The sequence below is a fragment of the Hylobates moloch genome, unplaced genomic scaffold (assembly GCF_009828535.3).
Source record: "Hylobates moloch isolate HMO894 unplaced genomic scaffold, HMol_V3 SCAFFOLD_16, whole genome shotgun sequence".
Classification (NCBI taxonomy): Eukaryota; Metazoa; Chordata; class Mammalia; order Primates; family Hylobatidae; genus Hylobates; species Hylobates moloch.
In genome coordinates this window covers 59,263,150-59,287,728 of record NW_026652291.1, presented here as the reverse complement: position 1 = coordinate 59,287,728, position 24,579 = coordinate 59,263,150, and the positions used below count along the sequence as shown (strand labels likewise).

General features: G+C 39.6%; 1 gene segment (V, D, J or C); it reads right to left on the bottom strand.

The window, feature by feature from the left end:
- Positions 1 to 24,579, bottom strand: part of LOC116484549 (T cell receptor alpha chain constant-like) — a 544,481-nt gene that overhangs the window by 299,698 nt on the left and 220,204 nt on the right.

Sequence of the window (24,579 nt, the reverse complement as noted above, 5' to 3'; positions counted from 1 at the left end):
GCAGAAGGCAAGAAGTAACTAAGCTCAGAGCAGAACTGAAGGAAATAGAGACACAAAAAACCCTTCAAAAAATGAATGAATCCAGCAGCTGGTTTTTTGAAAAGATCAACAAAATTGATAGACTGCTAGCAAGACTAATAAAGAAGAAAAGAGAGAAGAATCAAATAGATGCAATAAAAAATGATAAAGGGGCTATCACCACCGATCCCACAGAAATACAAACTACTGTCAGAGAATACTATAAACACCTCTATGCAAATAAACTAGAAAATCTAGAAGAAATGGATAAATTCCTCGACACATACATGCTCCCAAGACTAAACCAGGAAGTTGAATCTCTGAATAGACCAATAACAGGCTCTGAAATTGAGGCAATAATTAATAGCTTACCAACCAAAAAAAAGTCCAGGACCAGACGATTCGCAGCCAAATTCTACCAGAGGTACAAGGAGGAGATGGTACCATTCCTTCTGAAACTATTCCAATAAATAGAAAAAGACAGAATCCTCCCTAACTCATTTTATGAGGCCAGTATCATCCTGATACCAAAGCCTGGCAGAGACACAACAAAAAAAAAGAGAATCTTAGTCCAATATCCCTGATGAACATCGATGCAAAAATCCTCAATAAAATACCGGCAAACTGAATCCAGCAGCACATCAAAAAGCTTATCCACCATGACCAAGTGGGCTTCATCCCTGGGATGCAAGGCTGGTTCAATATACGCAAATCATTAAACATAATCCAGCATATAAACAGAACCAAAGACAAAAACCAATGATTACCTCAATAGATGCAGAAAAGGCCTTTGACAAAATTCAACAGCACTTCATGCTAAAAACTCTCAATAAATTAGGTATTGATGGGATGTATCTCAAAATAATAAGGGCTATCTATGACAAACCCACAGCCAATATCATATTGAATGGGCAAAAACTAGAGGCATTCCCTTTGAAAACTGGCACAAGACAGGGATGCCCTCTTTCACCACTCCTATTCAACATAGTGTTGGAAGTTCTGGCCAGGGCAATCAGGCAGGAGAAAGAAATAAAGGGTATTCAATTAGGAAAAGAGGAAGTCAAATTGTCCCTGTTTGCAGATGACATGATTGTATATCTAGAAAACCCCATTGTCTCAGCCCAAAATCTCCTTAAGCTGATAAGCAACTTCAGCAAAGTCTCAGGATACAAAATCAATGTGCAAAAATCACAAGCATTCTTATACACCAATAACAGACAAGCAGAGAGCCAAATCATGAGTGAATTCCCATCCATAATTGCTTCAAAGAGAATAAAATACCTAGGAATCCAACTTACAAGGGATGTGAAGTATCTCTACAAGGAGAACTACAAACCACTGCTCAATGAAATAAAAGAGGACACAAACAAATGGAAGAACTTTCCATGCTCATGGATAGGAATAATCAATATTGTGAAAATGGCCATACTGCCCAAGGTAATTTATAGATTTAATGCCATCCCTATCAAGCTACCAATGACTTTCTTCACAGAATTGGAAAAAACTACTTTAAAGTTCATATGGAACCTAAAAAGAGCCCGCATTGCCAAGTCAATCCTAAGCCAAAAGAGCAAAACTGGAAGCATCACGCTACCTGTCTTCAAACTATATTACAAGACTACAGTAACCAAAACAGCATGGTACTGATACCAAATCAGAGATATAGATCAATGGAACAGAACAGAGCCCTCAGAAATAATACCACACATCTACAACCATCTGATCTTTGACAAACCTGACAAAAACAAGAAATGGGGAAAGGATTCCCTATTTAATAAATGATGCTGGGAAAACTGGCTAGCCATATGTAGAAAGCTGAAACTGGATCCCTTCCTTACACCTTATACAAAAATTAATTCAAGACGGATTAAAGACTTACATGTTAGACCTAAAACCATAAAAACCCTAGAAGAAAACATAGGCAATACCATTCAGAACATAGGCATGGGCAAGTACTTCGTGTCTAAAACACCAAAAGCAATGGCAACAGAAGCCAAAATTGACAAATGGGATCTAATTAAACTAAAGAGCTTCTGCACAGCAAAAGAAACTACCATCAGAGTGAACAGGCAACCTACAAAATGGGAGAAAATGTTCACAACCTACTCATCTGACAAAGAGCTAATATCCAGAATCTACAAAGAACTCAAACAAATTTACAAGAAAAAAACAAACAACCCCATCAACAAGTGGGCAAAGGATATGAACAGGCACCTCTCAAAAGAAGACATTTATGCAGCCAAAAAACACATGAAGAAATGCTCATCATCACTGGCCATCAGAGAAATGCAAATCAAAACCACAATGAGATACCATCTCACACCAGTTAGAATGGTGATCATTAAGAAATCAGGAAACAATAGATGCTGGAGAGGATGTGGAGAAATAGGAACACTTTTACATTGTTGGTGGGACTGTAAACTAGTTCAATCATTGTGGAAGACAGTGTGGCAATTCCTCAGGGATCTAGAACTAGCAACACCATTTGACCCAGCCATCCCATTACTGGGTATGTACCCAAAGGATTATAAATAATGCTGCTATAAAGACCCATGCACACGTATGTTTATTGCAGCACTATTCACAATAGCAAAGACTTGGAACCAACCCAAATGTCCAACAACGATAGACTGGATTAAGAAAATGTGGCACATATACACCATGGAATATTATGCAGCCATAAAAAAGGACGATTTCATGTCCTTTGTAGGGACATGGATGAAGCTGGAAACCATCATTCTCAGCAAACTATGGCAAAGACAAAAAACCAAACACCGCATGTTCTCACTCATAGGTGGGAATTGAACAATGAGAACACATGGACACAGGAAGGGGAACATCACACACCGCAGCCTGTTGTGGATTGAGGGGAGGGGAGAGGGATAGCATTAGGAAATATACCTAATGTAAATGATGAGTTAAGGGGTGCAGCACACCAACGTGGCACATGTACACACATGTAACAAACCTGCATATGTGCACATGTACCCTAGAACTTAAAGTATAATAAAAAATATATATAAAAATAAAATAAAATGTATATTTAAAGATGTTTACCACAATGCTATTTGAAATAATAAAAATTGGAAATAAATGATAAAAATATCCCCAATCAGGAAAATTATAAAGTATGGTATATCTATGGTGTGAAATAGTGGACAATTCAAACTATAAATCCAAGGCATTTTTAATTCTAAAAATGAGAATAAAATTTCATAAAATTGTTCTTACAATATGATTTCATCATGTGCAAAAATGTAAAACAAGGAAAATAAGTAAAAATAGAAACAAAAGTGGAAATTAAAAAGTAAAAATAGAAAAAGTAAGAGTTCTTATGTTTTTATGGCAGTTATGAATTTTTAGTAGTTTTCAAAATTTTTCCCATTTGAAATTCATAAAACACACATAGGGTTATTATGGCTGTTATTTCCCATAATGAGAGTAGACCAATGATTATTTGTCTTTACATAGCTCTAGCTATTTTGACTAGAAAACGCTTCTGTGCACCATAAATTCAGCTCGCAAAATAGCAGAGAACCAAAAGTATACCTCTCTCTTTTGGCTATGAGAATTATGAATCCATTGGTGGTAAATGACAGAATCTCAATTCATGCTGGCTTGAACCCCAAAAAGAGTATTTTGACTTTTGCAGCTCCAGGCAGAGCTGAATTTATAGGCTCTGATGCTCTCGGAAATCTGCTTTTCTTTATCTCAGCATTATCTTTCTCCATCTCTTACTAAGATGTGAATGATGCCCCGTAAAGTTGTGCATTGAATAATATGTGGCAGCTGCACTGGGCAGAAAAAAAAAAAGAAGAAGAAAAATGGCACATGTCCACTGACATGAAACTGTCTGCAAAGCAGTTATACTCATTTAGTGCTTACATCTTTGTGCTTAGCCTCTTTTCCACAATGGTTTTTAGTTTTGAGATGCTGTGAACCTGTGCTAATAACTGTTTCAAATTTCAATTATATGACAGATTAAAGCAAATCTTGGATGTACCCTTGAGGACAAATCTTTTCTGCCCATGGATCCATTCCTTCTTCTCCTTTCTTTCTCCTAAATTGTTCTGTCTCTTTCACCCATTCAAGACCCCAAATAAATACCCAACATTCTGTGCCAAGAATATCCCTCCTTGGCAGAAACGACAGTGAGCGAGATTCTTCCAAGTCCACTGGCTGCTTTTCTAGGATGATTAATCTTGGATAGATATTCAATGCAAATAAAAGCTGCAAACTTTGACTAGAAGTTTCCACGTCTGTCACATTATTCATCTTTCACTGAATAATATTACCAAAAGCTGTTCTTCAACAAAATAGATTTCTCTTCCTTGTTGTTCTCCATTTCTAATTTTAAAGAGTAATTTTCTCTTTCTGAATAATGTGGAAACAACAACAAAAGACAGAATAACTGTTTTAATTTTACTATAGTGTTGATGTCTATTTTTAATGTGCTTGTCGATTCTCAAAACCTGCATCAATTAATAGAAAAATAGAGCTACAAGATCTCTAAAACTGTAGCCTATTGCTGCCTGAAGAACCATTCTGTTTTATGTACTCCAAACCATCCTTTTCTAAGAATAAACCAAATTAGACACCAAACATGTTTGTGATGATAAAAGAAAGACACAGGGGGGTAAATTAGAAATTAGCCCTAATGTCTAATAACTGTCTGCCTGGTTTATCCTTATGGCAACTCAGTACCCCGAAGAGCAGGGAAGACTATGGGAACATATCTAAACCAGGCCTGGGTAGGTCCCAGGGTAAGTAAAATCTCACATCAATTCAGGAGTTATTTTCAATGAAAATCATGCAAAGGTTTTTGCAGCCAGACAAGGAAGAGAACAAAGTGTAAAGCAAAGCAAGATGTAGCTCTGTTTTATTTATTTGATCTGTATTATTTGATTTAAAAGTTTGTTCTTTATGAGGTTGCTGAGTGCAGAGAAACTATTAGTGTTCCCATCCTCACCCCTAAGAAAATTCACACTGGAAAGTGATAGGGGAATCGCGACACATTTGGAAAAGTGTTTAGATTTTTCATTTCCTGCAATAAGGGCTATTAGTTGATGATAGAACTGCACAGGGAAAAGGAAATTTATCTGTCCATTGAATCAATTATTATGGAAGTATAGTTTTTCAGTACATTTAGAGATGTGCTTGTAAAGTAAATCTTTGACGTTATTTAACAGTTTAAATTTAGGTTAATATTAGCTTTTTCTGAAAAACAATTTCAAGATATTCCTTAATGTTGTTTATGGTAAGGATGGATAATCTCATACCATGTTTTCTCTTTGTCTGGAAAGAAACCCGGTTCTGGGCTGTGTGCAGTCCTCTTACACTAACAGTTGTCTCAAGCCAAGAGTCCCTCTGATCTCACAGCATGTTCCAGTAAAAATTGGCTTTTTCAGTCATATTTGAAAACTTCTAATTTCCTAAACCCTTCTCTTTGTTATTTCTTGATCATTGCCCTTGATAAGCTTATCCTGCCTGGCATGTATTCTCTTACCATCTCTTTCATTTTAAATCCTACATATGCTTCAAATACAAATCCAAAATCCAATTTCCATTAAGCTGGAAGTAGCTTTTTTATTCATGATGCATTTTGCAAGCTGTTTGGTTGTTCTGTTCTTTGATGCTATCTTCCCCCATACAAAACTTACACTTTTTAGTTTTGCACAAAATCATATCATTTTGTAATTCTGCGACATCACTGGAAATGGACATTCTACTTTTTTTTGAATATTTCCCGTCGAAAGGAATATTTTATGCCTTAAAGCTGTCTGTTTCTTTTTGGGAAACCTCTGATTGCTGGTTCTTTTTTATAGTGAGCTGAAATTTGTTTTCAGTAAATTTTAACCATTGGCCATAAGTTTGCCTTTACACATGGGTATAAATATAACCAGCCATTTATTCATTCAATCATTGTTTGGTTAGTGGTTATTGGATAAAAAAAATTTGTATCTCCATAAAGCTTACATCTAGTGAGAGATATTATCATGTGTATTAGATAATAAGCTCTTTGTGTACAGCATAATGTCTAATATACATGTGTATATATATATTATATATATATTTTTGAGACAGGGTCTCACTCTGTTGCCCAGGCTGAGTGCATTGGCATGATCATGACTCACTGCAGCCTCAACCTCCTGGGCTCAAGTGATCCTCCCACCTCAGCCTCCTAAAGTGATGGGATTACAGGTGTGAGCCACCACGACCAGGCCCTAATGTATTTTTATGTTGTCAAAGTAGGTAGAAAGGAGGAAATAGGAAAGCCTCAGATAATAATTATGAAAAACATTATTTCATGCTGATGAGAAAAGGAAACGAATAAGTGATTCCTCTTGTGGGGTTGTATACAGACTGAAGTGGGGGCATCTCCATGGTTACAGGGCAGGAGTTGGTGGCTGAGTCTGTGATCTGCAGAGAGCTAAGCCATGTTCTTAATGATTGGGACTCTTACTCTTGCTTTCCATTTTATCTCTGAAATAATGAAAACTACAAGGACACGGTCTTTCATAGCACTGTGTCTGAAACATAAAAGCCAACAGTCTTGTGTAACTGCAGTTAAAAATAGAAGCCTCTCTTTCCTGCACACATGTGGACTGGGACACTGCTCTACTTTCTGCTGCCTTTCTTCCCTGTTTAGAGAGAGAAACAAGTACAGAGGGCCAGGCATCAGCTCTCCACTTTTTAAATGATTCATTTTCTTTTCCCAACTTTCCTGGGAACCCCAGAAGAATCAACTTGCACGTATTCTTTCTTCAGTCTTTTGGGAATGTCCATTGCATTTGGCTTTTCCCCTGTTGAGAAACATTTCTTTTTCTTTTTTTTTTTTTGAGATGGAGTCTCGCTCTGTCACTCTGGCTGGAGTGCAGTGGTGCTATCTCGGCTCACTGCAAGCTCCGCCCCTCCAGGTTTAAGCAATTCTCTGCCTCAGCCTCTGGAGTAGCTGGGATTACAGGCACGTGCCACCATGCCCGGCTAATTTTTTGTATTTTTAGTAGAGACGGGGTTTCACCATCTTGGCCAGGCTGTTCTTGAACTTCTGACCTCATGATCCACCCGCCTCAGCCTCCCAAAGTGCTGGGATTACAGGTGTGAGCCACCACACCCGGCTAGAAACATTTCAATGTATGCTTTCAGTGAAGCCACAGGACCACTAAGGAAGATCTTTGGCATTATTTATTATCTCTCCCATCCTGAGACATTTATATATTCACTAAAGGTGAAAAGCATAGAGTTATTTGTATTCAGAACGACCTGCCAATCATAGCCACCTCTCATTCCTTTTTCTACTCCTTCCTTCCCTGCAACCCAAACAACATACAGACATACATTCAAATATACACACCTTTGCGGTCATACAGGGAAAACAAACTATCTGCAATCAATGTGGAGAAAGAAAAACACTAATTGCTGGTGAGATTACACATCAGAATTGCTGAGAGGATGTCAAACACTTTTATTCTTAGTGAGTACTCTTGTGACAAGGGTCAGGGCCTTCGATCACGTCATCACCTGAGGAGCCCCTAACTCTGCACAACCAAGTCTTAACTGGATGAAGGGAAACAAAGTTGAGGAAGGCACAGCCATAGCATGTGTAAGTTTAGGGATTATTTGACTGAGATGAAATTTGCCTGGTTGCCTTTTTTCACAATTTGTTGAAAATATTAAATTTGAATGACGTTTAAAAGGTGTGGTAGAAAATAGTATTTGAGGCTGGGCATGGTGGCTCACGCCTGAAATCCCAGCACTTTGGGAGGCCGAGGCGGGTGATCACTTGAGCCCAGGAGTTCAAGACCAGCCTGTTCAACAGGGTGAAACCCCGTCTCTACTAAAAATACAAACATTAGCCAGGCGTGGTGGCGCATGCCTATAATCCCAGCTACGCGGGAGGCTGAGGCAGGAGAATCGCTTGAACCCAAGAGGTGGAGGTTGCAGTGAGTCAAGATTGCATTACTGCAATCCAGCCTGGGCAACAGAGTGACTCTGCCTCAAAAAAAAGAAAATAGTATTTGAGAAAATTTAAGTAAATACAGTGTTTGATAAACTACTATTATTACTAATCTTTTATTTTTATTTGTATGTCACTATGACTCTCAGAGGAAGACCTTTTAAAGTTGCCTGGATGTTTGGATTGCTCAGAATCCAAATGTTTGTCAGAGATTCAACAAACTTACCAGCACTGCCTTCTGGTTTGGTTTCACACATTTTACTGACCTCATTAGTCCAAAAGCCAATTAAAAAACAAAAGTCAATAATATACTAAGTGCCATTTTTCAGAGGTCTCTTTTGCCAAAGCCTGAGGAAGGGGTGGGGAGAAAGCATATTCAGTCTGCAGAACAGCACAGACTCTGGGATAGAGGATTTGGAGACCCCAATTCCATCAGCAGCAACCTATCCGATAGGCATTAATTACAGAAGCTTCCCCATGGTGCTGTCTTACAGAAACATATGGTAAGTCGTGAACGGACCTAAGGTGCCTGACACACAGTGATCATTCAGGAAATGTCAGCTACTATTGCCTGAAAATGTGAACTCGGATGTCTTCTCCCCTCTCTTCAGTCTTTTGGTCATGAGATTATTGAAGCTACTGGACACTTTCCCCAGCAAAGTGTGAGGAAGCTCACTCTGAGTGCACTGACCTGCAGAGCCCGTGGAACACTGAAGATGTTTCCTCTGAGATCACTGACGCCCAGACTCTGCATCCAGTGGTCTCACAGGCTCTGTGATGCTGTGGTGGTCAGTAACACTCAGTCCAGACACAAGTGGAGACTGAGAGAAAACATGGGAAGCAGGTGAGCTAAGTGTCCCTGGGCAAACGGTGCATTTCCTTCGGATGATGTGGAGAAAAAAGTTTCGATCGAAGTGTCCAAAGAGGCTTGGGCACAATGAGTGTATGGAACGGTTGGAGAAGGAAACCAAAGAAGAAAAGGTGTGGGAGTGGATGAGGGAAAAGAGAGAAGAGCGAAGGTGACACAGGCAAAAATTCCCCCTATTTTAATTTTATTATTTTAAATATGTTCTGAATCAACTTGGAAAAAGTTCTGAAAAGTCTGACTAGGTAAATATAAGTAAGAACAAAAGTGGATAAAGGTGAGGTTTATGAAGTTTTTAAAAGTTAATTCACAGAATTATGTGTAAATTTTCATTTGTTTGTTTTGCCAGGTGAAGGCTAAATGACCCCCAAAGTGAAACATATTAAAAATGTATATAAATGACAAATAAGCACATGAAAAGATACCCTCCATGCAAATGTCACTAGGGAATTGCAAATTACAACGAGTGATCTCTCCACACCTAATAGAACGGCAAAAATCCAAAACACGGACGATACCAAATGCTAGCGAGGGTGTGGAACAACAGGAATTCTCATTCCTTGCTGGTGGGAATGCAAAATGGTACAGCCATTTTGGAAGAAAACTGGTAGTTTCTCGCAAAGCTAAACATATTCTTAGCATATGATCCAGAAATTATGCTCTTTCATATTTAAGCAAATGAGTTCAAAATGTGCATGAATTTATAGCAGCTTCCTTCATAATTGCCCAAACTTGGAAGCAGCCAAGATGTCCTTCAATAGGTAAATAAACTGTGGTACATCCAGACAACAGAATATTATTTAGCACTCAGAAGACATGAGGTATCAAGCCATGAAATACATGGAAAAATCTGAAATGCCTATTGCTTAAATGAAAGATGCCAATCTAAAAACGCTACATACTGTTATGATTCTAAGTATATGACATTTTGGAATAGCCAACACCATGGAACCAGTAAAAAGATCAGTGGTTGTCAGGAGCTGGGGGGAGGGAGGAATGAATAGGCAGAGCACAGAGGATTTTGGGGCAGTGAAACAACTCTGTATGAGACTGTAATGACAGCTACATGTCATTAGATATTTGTCCAGACCCATGTAATGTACAACACCACTAGAGAACCCTAATGTAATCTATGGACTGTGGGTAATAATAATATGTCAATGTAGCTTCATCAGTGTAACAAATGTACCATCTGGTGGAAGATGTCCACATAATGGGAGCCTGTGGATATGTGAGGCCTGGAAGTATATGGGAAACTCTCTACTTTCTGCTTAATTTTTCCATGAACCTAAAATTGCTTTAAAAAATTAAGTCTATTTAAAAAAATAAAACAAAAGTCAACAGGTAACACCTATAATTCATGTTGCAGCTGGGCACGGTGGCTCATGCCTGTAATCCCAACACTCTGGGCAGCCAAGGCAGGTGGATCAGTTGGGGCCAGGAGTTCGAGACAAGCCTGGCCATCGAGGCGAAACCCTGTCTCTACTAAAAATACAAAAATTAACTAGATGTGGTGGCACATGCCTATAATCCCAGTTACTCAGGAGGCTGAGGCAGGAGAATCACTTGAACCCCGGAGGCAGAGATTGCAGTGAGCCGAGATCATGCCATTGCACTCCAGCCTGGGCGACAGTGTGAGACTCCATCTAAATGAATAAGTAAATAAAATAAAAAAATAAAATTTATGTTGCAAGAAGTAGTTAAAATATATTATTTAGAAAGATGGAGCTCACTGCTAGAAGATCCAGAGTTAAAAGTGTAAATATTTATTGACAAGGGTTGAAAGTTGGAGAGAAATAAGAAACCAGATTTGCAATACAGACTTTTCTGTACTATTTAGGAATTAAAAAAATAAACATATACATGTGCCACTTTGGTCATAGTACTTCTAAAAATCAACAAGGAGCAAAAATTGTTGGCTATTAAGCAAATATTAAACATTAGTATTTTTTCCCTATATGGAATAAATTTCTCTAAATGAAGAAAAATTTCAGTAGTAACGCAACGCAGATGATAAAATATTTAGCAATTGATTTAATAAGAAAAGCAGAAATCTGGCCAGGTGCAGTGGCTCACACCTGCAATCCCTGCTCTTGGGGAGGTCAAGGCAGGAGAATTGCTTGAGGCCAGGAGTTCAAGACCAGCCTGGGCAACATAGTGATACCCCATCTCTAAAAAACAAAATTAGCCAGGCATGGTGGATGCTTATAATCCCAGCTACTTTAGAGGCTGAGGTGGGAGGATCATTTGAGCCTGGGAGGTCTGGGCTGCAGTGAGCCATGATTGTACCACTGCACTCCAGCCTAGGCCACAGAGCAAGATCCTGTCTCAAAAAAAAAAAAAAAAAAAAAGAGAAAGTGGAAGATACGTAAGAAACAAACATGCAAAATTTACTTTTAAAATAAGACCTAAATAGATGGATTTTTCTTGTGTGGAAAAATATAATGTCCTAAAATGTTAAACTTTCCACAGTAGTTACAATCAGAATGCCGTTTGTTTGAACAAGATGAAATGCATAAGAGAGAACAAATATCTAGGAACTGTCAACTGCATTTTTGAAAAGGAATATTAAGATCAGATTTCTTTATGACATAAAAACTTACTCTAAACTACTCTAAACAAAACAATATGATGTAAGTGCAGGATTAAGCCAATAAGTGGAACATTTAATAGAAAATATCCAAAGAGATCCAGATATTACTGTGTTGACTGGAGCATTTCAAGTCATGAGATAAATGTGAGTGTGAAATGGTTTTCGTTTTTTTTTCACTATATGCTAACACTCTACTTTGCTTTATCAATCATCTCTTTTCCACTGGGAAACAGGTTATCCTTTCTCTTTTAGTTACTAAAGCAGTTTTGTTCCAACTATGTGTATATTCATTTTGAACTTAATTAGTATTTTAGAGTCAAAGCTCTACCCTCCACCCACACCCAGCAGGAAGACTCCAGGGGCTCCAGTGACAGGTAGATGTGCTATTCTTTCAGACTTCACCCCATGTCAACCCTCAGCTGTTGGGCAGAGTGGTGGGAGAAATACAGGACTCTCCTTTCAGCCTCTCCTGGGCTGAGGAGCCTTGTCTTCTTGGTTGCTCAGATGCTGTTTCCATATGTGAATTTCTGAGGGTTCTGATGGAGATGTTCCTTCCCCTTCCTGTTGGTTCTTATCTCTGCCTGGCCTTGGATTCCCTCTTGGTGGCAGAAATCCAAATGTGTGCTTTCTCACAATGGTGTGCTAGTGTTTTCTTTAGGGGGCTACAGGGCCCTTCATCTGCATGATTTCCTGGAATGGTGATCGTTCTCAGGCTCAACCTCCTCCTCCTCCTCCAGCTCACATATGGGTCAATCCACAGCCTCTTGTGCTAGAGCCTGCCCCTAAGTGACAGCTCTTTGGAGGCAGGGTAGGTTCAGGTTCAAGTTGGTTCAAACCTATACAGATTCATTAAAACCACAAGTACATCAAGTACATGAAAAATTGCCTCAATAAAAGGTGGGAATGCAGGCTACCACACCTGCTTTTTCTCTACTTTCTCCCACATTTTATATCTTTGCCACAAGAACCAGAGATGCTTTGCCAGTTCAGAAGCTGATTATCTTCCAGACACGTGATGATAGCTATTCCTCAACTTAGTGGAATGGGTGGAAGCTGGACTAGGCACCTCTGGTCATATAGGAAAGGAGTTGAGTAGTATAAGTTAAACATCTTCCTCTCTCTGCACAAGATTTGCATTTCCCCAAGATGTCACCCCTTTATGCTTTTAGTCCATCCTTTAGTCTCTCTTCGGTTAACATCAGTCAAACTCATTGGCCTTTCTCACCCCAATGGAATGGCTAATAATTTCTCCTTTCAAACTGGCACTGGAGAATTCAGTGATTATTTTCACCGGCACCCAATTCCACTGTGATTCTTACATTATTCTGTAATGTTTGGATACTGGTAAAGTTCTTAATATGGACGTATATAATTTGATTATGTTTCAGAAACATAAAATATGACAAAGACATTTCAATAGTGGAAAATAGATTTCATATATAAAAACAATTTCCAGATGGTTGAAAGATTTTATTGTAAAAAGCAAAACGATAAAACTGTTGTCTAAGAATCTGGGAATATTTATATAAACCTGTACTATTTTTAAGTATGGTAGAAATGCAGAAGATATAAAGAAGACAGGCATATTTAACTATATACTGTTTAGGGTGTATTTCGAGGCAAAGGATACCATGTTACATGCTATAAACAAAATCAGAAGGCAAACAATAGACTGGAGAAATGAAAAAAGTTTTTGACATCTCTAGCATGCATTTTTAAATGAGAAATATATAACCTAAAAGAAAAATGGACAAAGATGTAAAAGGCAATTCAGAGGAAAAATTCCAATTGGCCACACATTTATTAACAGATTTGTGGCCGGGAGTGGTGGCTCATGCCTGTAATCCCAGCACTTTGGGAGGCCGAGGCAGGCGGATCACTAGGTCAGGAGATCGAGACCATCCTGGCTAACAAGGTGAAACCCCGTCTCTACTAAAAATACAATAAATTAGCTGGGCATGGTGGCGGGCACCTGTAGTCCCAGCTACTTGGGAGGCTGAAGCAGGAGAATGGCAGGAACCCGGGAGGCGGAGGTTGCAGTGAGCCGAGATCATGCCACTGCACTCCAGCCTGGGCAACAGAACAAGACTCCGTCTCAGAAAACAAACCAAAAAAAAACAAACAAACAAACAACAACAACAAAAAAACAGATTTATTCCACTAGGAGGGATTTTGACCTATATTTATATAAGCAGAAAGAATAGTGGGAAAGGACACTTATCAGGTCATTAATATTATTTACTTCAGTAGGGAGCAGATGAGTAAGAATTAACTCTTTCTTTATATAGCTTTTTATTACTTCATTTATACAATAAGCAGTATTACTTTATATTTTGAAATATATCAAATAAGAAGTTAAAGAAAAAAGAAAAATAATTAGATTAAAATAAAGTACTGTTTTGTTATCTGCTAAAATTTGAAGGAGAAAGTCAATTTAAGGACTGTGGATTGAAAGCACTGCTCAATGAATGCAGTTTGAGAGGGTTTTTCTTGCAACAGTTACCTGTTTCCTGTCCATACTTCATGAATGCTGTCCACAGGCTCACATTTTTTCAGTTTAGGGCCCGTGGATCTCCCCCAGTCCCTGTGGCAGGTGAGTCTGGGGTATAAGCTCTGAGTATTTTGTTTTTTGGGTTTTTTTTTTTACTACAACTTTTATTGTTCCTCTTACCGTAGATGTCCTGAGTGCACAGAAACTGTTTCCTGAGTCTTTTGGTCTCATAACTGAGATGGTGAGAATGACAGTGTTGGCAGCTATTTGCAAGTTCACAGAATATTTTCTATTCCTTGCGTTCCTAGATGCTCCTAAACTCTGAGAAATCAGGTGAAATATTTCCTCACTGGAATGCTGCCCAAAACAGGAAAGAAAATAAGTTGAGCTATTTGCAAAGTGTTTGCATTTCACAAGCTCCGCTTCTGCTGTAAAGATCCCATGTTGGGACTGAATAACACTTTCAGTACTGCTGAATCCTGCAGAGGAAACAACAATGTCAACAGCAAAACAGAACTGGGCAGATCTGATCTGTGACTCACAAGGAGCTGACACTCAAGAGCCTTGTTTAGAAACCCCCATGTCCTGGTGGGGTGCAGTGGCTCACGCCTGTAATCCCAGCACTTTGGGAGGCCGAGGTGGGCGGACCACGAGGTCAGGAGATCGAGACCATCCTGGCTAACACAGTGAAACCCCATCTGTACTAAAAAATACAAAAAGTTTGGCAGGCGCCTGTAGTCCCAGCTACTCGGGAGGCTAAGCCAGGAGAATGGCATGAACCCAGGCGGTGGAGCTTGCAGTGAGCCGAGATCGCACCACTGCACTCCAGCCTGGGTGACGGAGTGAGATTCCATCTCAAAAAAAAAAAAAAAAAAAAAAGGAAATCCCCATGTCCTAAGAAGAGTGTCCTGACAGCAATAAAAAGCACAGCCTGGTTTCTATCACTTCTTTTCTGTCCCTGGCCCAAAGCATCTTTCAGATGTGCCCCAGGTGTCTTTCCTCCCTCAGTCCATCGCTGCCTACTGGGGAAGATGGAGGCCACAATTGGCCACAGCAGGCGGGGCAGTACATGTTGACAGGCCTTCTCATCTCCCTGAGTAAAACATGTCTTGTCCTGCCAAAACCTAGGGCTCAGCTCTGCGTGCACAGCCAGCCTCAGGCAGAGCACTGGAGTCGTGTGATGCTGCAGCCACAGAGCTGGAAACAGGGCTTCTGGGTATAGTGTGCAGACCCTCTACCATGTCCTGACTCTTTATAGTTCTCTCACATGTGTGCCTGTTTTATTCCTTAGTAGAGAACAAACATCAGGTTTTGTTACCAGGGGTTCCTTGCTCCCAGAGCTCCTAAGATGGTGGTGAGCCACTTCCAAAATGGCGGTGGGCCACTTCCAAGACGGTGGCAAGCCTCGTGTTCTCTGACCTGGGGTTCTTGGGCCCACGGATTCCAAGGAATGGAATCTTGGGCCATATGGTGAGTGTTATAGCTCTATTAGAAGCTGTGGGTCATGGAAGAGAACCGTGGAGCCCAGTGACTACTGTTCAGCTCGATTAGGATGAACCCAGACACTTAGCCATGCAGGAACAATGGCAAGGCTTTAGCCCAGTTGGGACTGGCAATGGGCACCTCGCTGGATCAGGAGCACAGCAGACACCCTGCCAGATCTGAGGGATGGAAGTCAGCAGCGGATCTGCGATGGTGGCAAACAGCAGTGATGGACAGTGAGCGAAAGCTCAGCTCGAGCCATAACAAGCATGGACCAGAAGAGTGCAGTTGCAAGATTTAATAGAGTGAAAACAGAGCTCCCATACAAAGGGAGGGGACCCAAAGAGGGTAGCCATTGCCAGCTCAAATGCCTGGGTTTATATCCTGATCAGTTTGATTCCCCACTGCTGAGTATTTAAAATAGAGATGCTTCTTCAGTTGGAGACAAAGAAATGAGGGAAAAAATGAACAACATTGACCATCATGTTGCATTGAAAAATTTTCAAAATATGGGAGAGAGGGGTTTTTGTTATTTTTATTTTTATTATTATCATTTATTGCCTAATAGCCATAAGAATGGAGCCAAGTGAGAGGTAATTTGCAAGAGAAGTCCTATATACAAATTTGCTTGGGATATTAGGTTTCTGTGAAGAAAACATTTCTCTTGCCACTAAACATGTTGGAAATGAGAAAGACAGAAGAACTTTCTAAAGTCAGAAGATTTGATTTGTCTTTCATTCTGCCACTTACTAATTATGTGACCTTGGCAAATTAATCTTTCTGAACCTTAGTTGTCTACTTTGTGGAGAAATAGTATTGCTACTATCAGTATTATTAAATATAGCATATTGATAGAATGATTTACTTTACATGAATTGAAAGGAAATGAGATGATCTCTATCAACCTGGACAGTCTTCAGGTCTATTTTGTTGAGTAAAATGAAAAGAAATTGTGGAGAAAAACGTATCATGTGTAACATTTAGTTAAAAATGCCATAAAATCATAGTTTATATTTCCCATGAGTATGTACATTTATATGTGCATATTGATAAAGGGTTTAAAATGTAAATTTACATTTTAAATGTAAAATGTAAACCTGTCGATTGAGAAAAATGGTGAGACAAGTCTCAATCCTTTTAGGTTTGTTTGCCAAAGTGAAGGATGTGCGCCCAGGAGACAGGTCTATGACTTTCTCTGAAGATGATTTTGAGGGCTCCAGATTTAAAGGTGAAAGGGTGGGATATTGAGAAGTATACAATTTTTAGGTAAGAGAAGGGTAGGGAAAAATAGTTATTCATGCCTTTGTCTGGCTTAGTGAATCTTTTTTTTTTTTTTGTATAAGATGACATAGACAAATGGGGCAGAGGAAAAATGCAGGGAATTTGCATTTTTACACAAGATAACATAGGTAAAATGGGGCAGGGGAACAATCAGATATGTATTTATGTCTGGTGGACAGGGGGGTGACTGCACCTGTAAAGATAAGCTATCAGTTTACATTGCCAAGGTGAAATTTTTTTTTTTTTTTTTTTTTGAGATGGAGTCTCGCTCTGTTCCCCAGGCTGAAGTGCAGTGGCGCGATCTTGGCTCACTGCAATCTCCGCCTCCCAGGTTCACACCATTCTCCTGCCTCAGCCCCCAAGTAGCTGGGACTACAGGCCCCTGCCCCATGCCTGGCTAATTTTTTGTATTTTCAGTAGAGACAGGGGTTCACCATGTTAGTCAGGATGGTCTCAGTCTCCTGACCTCGTGATCCACCCACCTCGGCCTCCCAAAGTGCTGGGATTACAGGTGTGAGCCACTGTGCCCAGCCTTCCAAGATGAAAATTTAACAGAGACACCATAGGGTAAAGATCTTGCAGCTCACTAGGAATTTCCTTGTGGGCAAAATGTGGTGGAGTCATGTAGCTTTTCATCTTGTAGCCATCTTATGTAGGAACTGAAAGGGCGAGGCAGGTTTGCATGATCCAGTTCCCAGCTTAACTTTTCCCTTTGGCTCAATGAGTTTGGGGTCCAAGATTTAATTTCCTTTCACAAACCCAGAACAATGTTTAGCTCTGGGAAAAGAGAACAGATGAAAATATGAGCAGAGAGGACTTAAGCTTTATCTTTAATGTTCCAACTTAAAAAAAAATGACAAGGTATATAGCCTTACCTAATCTTCCTTCTTGGAAAACCGGAGATGGTTTTCCCATGTGATGTCAATGAAGAATTCTTAACTTTTGGTACAATCAGCTCAATCTTCTAGTTACTGAGTCTACTGCAGAGAAAAGAGAAAAGAACTGAAAATAGTTTTTTCCTTATTTGCCCATATCAAAGATAGGTTCGAGACACAAATAATATTTCAGCAGAGTTTCTGTCAGCAGATCTTGGGGAATAACGAAGGAGAGGACTTAGCTAAGGGAAAGGAACCAGAAAATTGATGCCCCGGAGTTGAAGAAAGGAGAAACAGCCAAGGGCACAGAGTTGGGGTTGAGATCCTTGTTTTTTTGTTTTTTTTTCCACTAGCTACAACATTTGGAGCCAAGAGAATTTTTAAAATGTTATTTATTGTAGGCACAAGTTCATAGTTATTTCATGAAAAAATAAAAATTAAAATATTGCAAGTACATACCCTAAATAATTTCATACTTTCAGTTTTGCATCAAAACTTCCAGTTTTTATCTATGTGCTTCATTCATTGGATATTAGTGTGAGCATATGGTTATTATATGGACTCTATGTTTTATCTAACTGTATGTCAGGAGCATTACTATGTTTTTAGTATTATTAACTCATTAAATGGTTGTAAAGGATTCAGTCAAGTTGCCATCCAAATTCCTCTAACTGGTTGAGAAATTTTTACCATTTTCTTGCCCAGAGGGTTTTTTCTACTTAAAATCAATCTTTAATATAAATTCTGAGAAATGGATCAAAGGTGTTCATTCAGTTTCAAACAGTTCAAAGGTATGAACTGTTTAATGAATCTCAAAATCCCTTTCCAAGTAATTCACTATGTAAAAGATTATACCAATATATTGTGCTGCTACCAACAGGGTGTAAAATAACTTTGCACAAACTGAAAATGAAGAAGATTACATATTTTATTTTATGCATTTGTGAATGTTTCCCATAGTTCATTGTTTTTAAAAGTTAGTTTTAAACAGATCTTTGAAAATTATTCTCTAATAAAAGTATTTTCACTTTTTTATAAAAGAAATTATTGTGATATTATTTGTATATTTGTCCCAACCCACATCTTATGTTGAATTATAATCCCCAATGGTGGACGTGGGGCCTGGAGGGAAATATTTGGATCATGAGGGCAGATCCCTCATGACTTGGTGCTGTCTTTGCAATAGCGAGTGAGTTCTCACAAGATCTGGTCATTTAAAAGTGTGTGGCTCCTCCCTCTCTCTCTCTTGCGTCTGCTCTGGCCATGTGACATGCCTGCTCCCCTTTTGCCTCCCGTCATGATTGAAAGCTTCCTTAGGCCTCCCCAGATGCCAGCACCATGCTTCCTGTAAAGCCTGCAGAGCCATGAGCCAATTAAACCTTTTTTCTATATAAATTACCCAGTTTCAGGTATTTCTTTATAGTGGTGCATGAAAAGCCTAATAAAGCAAATTGGTACTGAGAAGTGGGGCATTACTATAAAGATACCTGAAAATGTGGAAGCAGCTTTGGAACCAGGTAACAGGCAGAGGTTTGAGAAATTCGGAGGGCTCAGAAGACAGGACGATGAGCAAAAATTTGGAACCTCTTAGAGACTGGTTAAATGATTGTGACCAAAATGCTGATAGTGATATGGGCAATGAAGGCCAGGCTGATGAAATTTCAGATGGAAATGAGGAACTTATTGGCAATTGGAGCAAATGTCACCTATGCTATTCCTTAGCAACAAACGTGGCTGCATTGTGTCCCTGCCCTAGGGATTTGTGGAAGTTTGAACTTCAGAGTGATAATTTAGGGTATCTGGTGGAAGCAATTTCTAAGCAGTGAAGCATTCAAGAGGTGACCTGGCTGCTTCTAATAACCTATTCTCAGATACAGTAGCAAAGAAATGACTTAAAGCTAGAACTTATATTTTAAAAATCAGAGTGTAAAAGTTTGGAAAATTTGTAGCCTAGCCATGTGGCAGAGAAAGAAAAAGATTTTTCAGGAAAGGAATTCAAGCAAGCCTCAAAGCAACTACTTGCCAGAGATATTTGCATAACTAAAAGAGAGCCAGATGCTAATAGCCAAGACAATGGGGAAAGGGCTTCAAAGGCATTTCAGAGATGTTTGCAGCAGCTCCTCCCATCACAGGCCTTGAGGCCTAGGAGGAGAGAATGGTTTCAGGGGCCAGGCCCAGGACTCTGCTGCCCTGCACAGCCTCAAGACACTGCTTGCCACATCCCGGCCACTCTGGCTATGACTCAAAGGGGTCCAGGTACATCTCAGGCTGCCCCTTTGGCCATAAATCTGGGCAGCTTCCATGTGGTGTTAAGCCTGCAGGCACACACAATGCAAGAGAGAAAGAGGCTTGGCAGCCTCCACCTAGATTCAAAGGATGTATGAGAAAGCCTGGGTGCCAAGGCAGAAGACTGCTGCAGGGGCAGAGCCCCCACAAATAACCTCTACTAGGGCAGTGTGGAGGGGAAATAGGAGTTGGAGGCCCCACACAGAATCCTCACTGAAGCACTGCCTAGTAGAGCTATGGGAAAGGGGTCACCATCTTCCAGATCCAAGAATAGTATATCCACTGGCAGCTTGCACCCTGTGTCTGGAAAAGCCAGACACTCAACAACCTATGAGAGAAGCTGTGGGGGTGGCACCCTGCAAAGCCACAGAGGTGGAGTTGCCCAAGGCCTTGGGAGCCCACCACTTGAACCAGTGTGTCCTGGATGTGAGACATGGAGTCAAAGGAGATTATTTTGGAGCTTTAAGATTTAATGGCTACCTTGCTGGGTTTCGAGCTTGTATGGGACCTGTAGCCCCTTCTTTGGGCCAATTTCTCCCTTTGAAATGGGAATGTTCACCCAATGTGTATACTCACATTGTATCTTGGGAGTAAATAACTTGTTTTTGACTTTAGAGACTCATAGGTGGAAAAGGCTTGACTTGTCTCAGATGAGACTTGGGACTTTTGAGGTAATTCTGGAATTTGTTAAGACTTTGGAGGACTGTTGGGAAGGTATGATTGTGTTTTGCAATGTGAGAAGGAGATGAGACTTAGGAGGGATCAAGAGGGGAATGATATAGTTTGGATATTTGTCCCTACCCAAATCTCATGTTGAATTGTATTCCTCAGTGCTAGAGGTGGGGCCTGGGGTGGTATCATGGAGGTGGATCCCTTATGGCTTGGTGCTGTCTTTGCTTTAGTGAGTAAGTTCTCACAAGATCTGTTTTAAATAAAGTGTGTTGTATCTTCTCCCTCACTCTCTCTCATTTGCTCCTGCTCTGGCCATGTGACATGCCAGCTCCCCCTTTGCCTTCCACCATGATTATAAGCTTCCTGGGGCCTTCTGAGAAGCCAACCAGATGCCAGCACCATGCTTCCTGTAAAGCCTGCAGAACCATGAGCCAATTAAACCTCTTTTCTTTATAAATTACACAGTCTCAGGTATTTCTTTGTAACAGTGCAAGAATGGCCTAATACATATTGTTTAAGGTCTCATTTGCTGTCTTATTTCCAAGCCCTCCTAGTGACTGGGGCAGTTACTCAGCAGGCAGTGTGGTGCAGGCTTCACTGTGAACTGCTAGACCTTGAGGTTTCCGGCCTGCAAGCAGTGAGGTGCTAGTGCTGCTGCAGACTATTGAATAAGGCTCTAAATTAAATCTTCCTTCCTCTTTTACCTTTCATCTATCACCAGTCCAAACAAAGATGCTAGGCTTTGCTCAGATCCAGATTAAATGATAGGATTCTGTTAGGAGTGTGGCTTGAACCAGTGCAGGAAGTGGCAGGTGCCCCCCTCCTCTACCAGGTGGGTTGAGGACCCACTGCCCCACTTGGCCTCTCTTCTCCATCTAGGGAGGTCAGATCTGACACCAGAGCATGGCTGTAGTCTTCCCAAGAATTTCTCTCTTCTCTCCCACCACCCACCTAATGCTAAATGTCTTTCTCTTCTCTTTAGTCTTGTGAGGAACTCTTTCCTGTTCTTGTTCAGATCACGATAAATGCCCAACTGCCCTGGTCTATGAACTCAGGAGCTAGTGTCTCGGGTCCTTTTGTCCTCTAATTGTTGGATTTGCTGAGCATACACTTTTAAAAGCCTGGCACAATGACCAATGATGCCTGGGCAAAGAAGCCTTCTCTATCTAGGTCTTGCATGTATGATTTTAGGGTTATTATTATTATTATTGTTGTCGTTATTTTACCAGTAGGAGTATATAGAAGATTCTCAGATAGTGAGAGAAGGGTCCTTTGAGGTCAAAGTAGTTAGAGAGAAAGAGAGGGAGAGCAAGGAAAGATAGCTGCCATTTGCTGAGCATGTGGGACATGCTGGGCACTTAATCCAAGTGTTAAAACCATGTCTCATAAAAGCTTACAAATTAGAATTACCATCTAATTTCAGGAAATGGAAACTCTAAAAGCTCAAGCTATTTGCCTACAAATTACTATATATAGCTATTATTAAAGCAGAATTCTCCTGATCCAGTGTCTTCCACTTACAATGATGTCTTTGCAAAAAAATAAAAAAAAATCAGTGTGGTTACAACAAACGCTCTCCTTCCTCCTGTGCACTGGTATTTTTGTATGACACCCCTAGGAAGTGTTCTTTTTATGCGTCTCAGCACACAGTACTATAAGGCAGTGTCTGCAGGAACCAGATTTCTGATGTACAAATTTGTCGCATTTGCTGTACTCTTTGAATAAATCTTTCCTATGGCAAAACTGGCATCTCCTTTTCCAGAATATCCCCACTCTCTGTAGAGAATGTATTCTGGTGCCTGGCTCGGATACTGTCGAAACCAGTAGAGATCAAGATAGCTCCCTGACGATGTACCATAGTTATAAAGTAGGTTCACAGTCTTCCCTTCTGTTCCAGATACTTCTGTCTCCTGGGGCTTGATCCAGTCTGCTCTCCCAGACCCTGCAATGTAAAACACTCATCAGTCATAGGTCAAACCAGCCACCTTCTCCAGAAGGGCCACTTTGGGTACAGGATAGGGCTGTTACCTTGGAGAGCCAGTGCTAGAAGTGAAGTGAAGATAAAGTTGCTATTCATTGTTTCTTCTGGATTCCTGATTTATGACCTTACGTTATTCAGTGACTGCTTCAAACTGGTAGCATTTCATAATCAAGTCACTGAGATGAGTTTTCTGGAAGCTTTTTATCACAACTCACAGGTCAAAAGTGGGAGGATCTTAACCATGTAGATTTTTTTTTAAGGAACAGAAACACCTATTTTGGCAGTAACTTTGAGAAACACTCTTTGTTTGAAATAAGTTGAATTCCCCACATCTCTACAGACTTATTTTTTCATGTTCATTGATACAGGTGAAATGGAAAGCAAAATGCTAAATAGTTAATAGTGGTAATGTCTGTAGGTTGAGGTTATAGATTTTTTTTAATTTGTTTTTTCTTTTATAACAAATGGATATTTAGTTTTAGAACTAGAATCAGAATACATGTTATTTTGGTGAGAGGTTGATCTTTTGAGATGTAAATTGTTTGGTTCTCATTAGGGTAGGAAACAATAAAGAGTGAAAAAAGAATCTTTCCCCCTTCCATCTGCACATTCCCCTCAAAGACAGCTAAATCTCTGGCTTCTAAATCATAAACTCTTCACATCGCAGAGCCAGACACACCGGGTGTCTTACATAGGGTTTCCCACTCTATTTTTCAGTCTTAAATAAATGACTGTCAGAGTTTTGTCTTATAATCACTGTGTGATTTCTGGGTTTTGATGTAGATAGGAAGAGAAAGGAAAATGGACAGAAGTCTGTGCAGGCTAAAAATGGCAGGATACATTCTATTAATTTTTATACCATTTCTTCCCCTCCTCTTTGAATGTTTACCTGCCCTTTTCTCAGGCTATCTCCGCATTTCCCAGACAATGAAACCTAAACCATGCTGAATTTGCAATGAATTGTCTAATGAACTCACAAGCACAGGTGGCCTTTACTGCCTGTCCTCTCCTATACAGAGATGGGATATTAAAGCATTCTACTCATAGGACAGTCATTCAAATAAATTGTCAGGAGAAATAGGTCTTCTTGTAATTTTAAAACATTCCCAATTGAAGAGAGCACTAGTCTACAGTGATCTGAAGAGCTAGCAATCAAAAATCTTGTTTTAATGCTGTATCATTTGGCTGTGTATAGTCATGTCTATTCCTTATTGTAATTAAGCTACTGTGAGTGTCAGATAATAATCATATAATGCAGTTCAGCCTACTTGGATTTTGGTATTTTAAAATGTATATTTTTCTTTCTGAAATAATAATAGTATTGAGTTCATACTAGATAATTTGAAAAATAAAGAATATTATAAAGGAGTAAAACAATGAACAGTATTAAGTCCAGTATTCAAAGATAACTAATATGTTGCAAACTTTTGGAGTTATTTTATTCACATGTTATTGTAAATGTTATTTTATTTACATGTTAAACACATGTTATTTTAGTATTTTGTGCACATTTTTTATACATAATTGTGGTCACACTGTGGGTAAATTTTTTCCTCAGTGATGTTTAACATTGGGGCATGTAACAGAAAAAGTATAGTTTGGAGTCAGAGAGACCTGATTTCAGATTCTGTTATAGCTCTTTGTCTGGGGTAAGAGGTGGGGAAGGGTGCTTAATCTTTCTGAGTCTGCATTTCCTAATATGTTAACAGAAAGTAACATTGATGATTTATCAGAGTTATTTTGAGAATTCAATGAAATGATATTTGCAAAATACAAGGCACATAATACTTGCTTCAATAAACGGTAGCTTCCATTGCAAGCTCTTTGTAAATACCATATATATGATTACATAATTCGTTGAAAGAGTGTATCACAACATAAGCAGGCTAAGTTTATGTTAGCGTCACATAACTTACTTCAGCTAACTCTTTTCTTTTAGTAGGCTGCTTAAGGTTCTAAGTATACAAATTAATGTGTAATATCTTGAAAAATTCTATCACCACTTTAATGAAGTACCTAGCATATGCAACAATCCTAAAATGAAGATAGTAAGTAAGAATAATGCAATTGAGAATGAA